This window comes from Malus domestica, chromosome 13, assembly GCF_042453785.1.
Source record: "Malus domestica chromosome 13, GDT2T_hap1".
NCBI lineage: Eukaryota > Viridiplantae > Streptophyta > Magnoliopsida > Rosales > Rosaceae > Malus > Malus domestica.
In genome coordinates, this window is record NC_091673.1 from 42,724,255 (window position 1) to 42,728,165 (window position 3,911).

The 3,911-nt window shown below is 41.0% G+C and overlaps 1 pseudogene; it reads left to right on the forward strand.

Annotated features, from left to right (window-relative positions):
- The first annotated feature begins 1,005 nt into the window (after positions 1 to 1,005).
- Positions 1,006 to 2,956, forward strand: LOC114823092 (polyketide synthase 5-like; annotated as a pseudogene).
- Positions 2,957 to 3,911: the final 955 nt, after the last annotated feature.

Sequence of the window (3,911 nt, forward strand, 5' to 3'; positions counted from 1 at the left end):
GCGACACGTGTCGACATCATAAGCCAATCACAACACGACACGTGTCAATGTCAGAATGAAACTAGAAACTCTCTTCTATAAATAGAGATCATTCTCTCACAATATTTCCTAATGTCATTTGTACTAAATCATTCACTAGTACTCAGTAAAGGAGAGCTTGAACCTATGTAGTTGTGTAAACCCTTCACAATTAATGAGAACTCCTCTACTCCGTGGACGTAGCCAATTTGGGTGAACCACGTACATCTTATGTTTGCTTCCCTATCCCTATCCATTTACTCACTTATCCACACTAGTGACCGGAGCAATCTAGCGAAGGTCACAAACTTAACACTTTCTGTTGTACCAAAGTCCTCGCTGATTTTATGCATCAACAAGTAGTGCTGTTGAAATGATACAAATGATGGTATAAATAGATACTAAGAATAGTATTTTTGAAAAAGATATTGAAAGCTTTATTTTTTTTTAACAAACGATATTATCTATGTGAAGGAAGAGTGAGTTTAGCCTTATAATATGGTCCGTACTCGGTTTTGGCGAGAATCGAACCTAAGACCTCTCACTTATCAGTGAAGAGGAATACAATTAGACCGTAGTATTAAGTGGCAAAAGATATTGAAAACTTAGCTACTAAAATTGCCAGCTAAAGTGGTGAAACATTAGAAGAAACATATTCCACATGTAGATCATGCGAATGTTCGATGGGCAACAATCCACGCAAAACTCAAAAAATGCACGTGCCAGTCGGCCTCTAAAGCCTTTTAACCCCTTCTCTTCTTCTTTAGGTGGTTGTTGGTGCTCCCACTAATGGCTGGCATGCATTGGTCAATCACGTGACCCTCATCTATCCTCTTAACCTCTTTCCCTTCTTTTCCTCCTTGTATAAATACAATCCACTTCTTTCACTATTTTGTCACACCACCCCCACCTCCTCCCCCAACAACACCACCACCTCTAGCCCTCTGTCGTATTTGATCTTTCTCGACCATCGGATACATAGAAAAAATGGTGACCGTCGATGAAGTTCGCAAGGCTCAGAGGGCTGAGGGTCCGGCCACTGTTTTTGCCATTGGGACTGCAACTCCTCCCAATTGTGTAGACCAAGCCACATACCCCGACTACAACTTTCGTATCACCAACAGCGATCACAAGGTTGAGCTCAAAGAAAAATTCCAGCGCATGTGTATGTACACTTCACTTCCTCTCCGTTTTCCTTTTTTCTTCTGTTGATTAATATATTTTTTTCTTTGCAAATTATTATTCCTATTGCTATATATGCATGTGCTTGGTAACTGAGGTTGCAGAAAATTAATATGTATAAGGTCCATGAATGAAGAAAGATCTATGTTTCCTCTCCTCTCATCTCCTTTCATTGAGCTCTGCTATTAATGGAAGGGAAAAACATTCCAGCAGAACAGTATACGTGTACAACATGCAAACTACAAGGAAAACACAGCTACATTTTCTTTAATTACCCTTTTAATTAAATTAATTAAGTCATTAGAAAATTAAAACTCCGAGTAAATTAGACTCATTGGTGGACTGGCCGGGGTTGTTGTGCTGGTTGAGTTCATGTGGTTTGGGGATGTATTTTAGTCTCTTTAGGGTTACTCTATTTTATTTTTTTAGCACGTCAGCTTCAAAACATTTGTTTCAGCCACGTTTAAAAGTAAGGCAGCTCGCTGCAAATGAACCAAATTAGGAGAGTCATGCCACAAAAAGAAAAAGCTACAATTTTATTGTGTGTTGCCAATGGATTTGAACATTTCATATAAAGTTGGGTGGTAATTGGTGGATTGGTCTTTTGGATTTGACATTTTTGTGTTAATTCATTGCATTTTGGGTTCAAATCCTTCTCCCTTTTTTCTGTGTGGTACAGATTAGTAGTATTGCTTGTACTAAAAACAAAATGTGTGGTAGTTAACTTTTCTTGTGACTTGATGTAATTTTCAGGTGACAAATCCATGATCAAGAAGTGTTACATGTACTTGACTGAAGAAATTCTGAAAGAGAATCCAAGTGTGTGCGAGTACATGGCACCCTCATCCGATGCTGGACAGGACATGGTGGTTGTTGAAGTCCCGAGGCTTGGCAAAGAAGCTGCCACCAAGGCCATCAAGGAATGGGGACAGCCCAAGTCCAAAATCACCCACTTGGTCTTTTGCACCACTAGCGGTGTCGACATGCCCAGCGCCGACTACCAGCTCACCAAGCTCTGGGCCTCCGCCCCTCCGTCAAGCGCCTCATGATGTACCAACAAGTTTGTTTTGCTGGAGACACAGTTCTCCGTTTGGCCAAAGACCTGGCCGAAAACAACAAGGGTGCACGTGTTCTTATTGTGTGCTCTGAGATCACTGTGGTCACCTTCCGCGGGCCTAGTGACACCCACCTTGACAGTCTTGTGGGTCAAGTCTTGTTTGGTGACGGTGTAGCGGCGGTCATCATTGGTGCAGATCCAGTGCCCAAAGTCGAGAAGCCCTTGTTTGAATTGGTCTCGGCGGTGCAAACCATTCTCCCTGACAGTGATGGGGCAATTGACGGACATCTCCGTGAAGTCGGGCTTACATTTCACCTTCTCAAAGACGTTCCTAGGCTTATTTCGAAGAACATCGAAAAGAGCCTTAATAAGGCCTTCAAGCCTATACGCATTTTTTACTGGAACTCGCTTTTCTGGATTGCACACCCAGGCGGCCTTGCTATTCTGGACCAAGTAGAGGCCAAGTTGGCACTTAAGCCAGAGAAATTAGAGGCCACAAGGCAAGTGTTGTTCGATTACTGCAACATGTCGAGTGCGTGTGTCTTGTTTATTTTGGACGAGGTGAGGAGGAAGTCCACCGAGAAAGGACTCAAAACAACCCGAGAAGGACTGGAGTGGGGAGTGTTGTTCGGATTCGGTCCAGGCCTCACCATCGAGACAGTCGTGCTTCACAACGTGGTGGTTGCTTGCAGACTTTGAAGGCATTAAATGATCATTTGTACTGTGTTCCTAAATGTAATGTGTTAACCTTAATTTCTTTCCAGTATTTGTAGCTAGTTTTTGGGCTTTGGAATTTGTTTATTTTGAAGCGTCTATTGGTATCATGGAGTAAACCTTGATGCAATGGCTGCGTGGTGTCTTAAATGTTGAATAATAAATGGTTCCATCTCTAATTGTAGTTGCTCAGCTATTCCATTTTTTCAAGAAACTTCAAATTACAGATCATATCATTTGTGGATGCAAATTTCTTCCTCCTTGTTCTTGGACAAAATTGCATCTACAAAACAAATAACACCTTAGCTCAAGGCCAATAACCTCACGCACCCACGATGAAGGGGGGGGTTTGGCCGAAGAACCTCCGATGCCAAAGTTAGAATTTTGAGGGAAAAGTGTTTGGAAAATTTTGAGTATTTAGCAAGAGTGTAGACATAGGTTTTTAGAGAAAATGGAGTAGTATATATAGGGCATGGCGGGCCTCCTTGGGGGAGAAGGTCGTCGGCCCTTTGTGGTGTTTTTGAGTGTATTTTGTAGTTAATTGGTAATTTAAGTAGTCATTAATAGATTAATTAGGTACTAAATCTATTAATTAGCTAATTAACATAATTTAAAAGGAATGTTTTGGGGGTTACCTTGTGGAGAAGATGGATGAAATAGGTTTTCAATAAATACCTATTTTGGGCACTTTTGACTTGATTGTGGGATGATTGTCCACTGCTCGGGTTTGGGAATTCTAGTGCTCTTCAAGGGTAATTTTGTCCTTTTTGCCCAAAAATCCACATGTCGTCTCTTGATTATTTTTGGCTCCACATCATTTATAGATCTCAATGACATATAGTCATAGCTAGTACATTTGTATTTGGAATTAAAAAATTATGAAAACCAACTATAATTGTGATTATAATGATATCCACAATCGTCTCCATCACTCCTATGC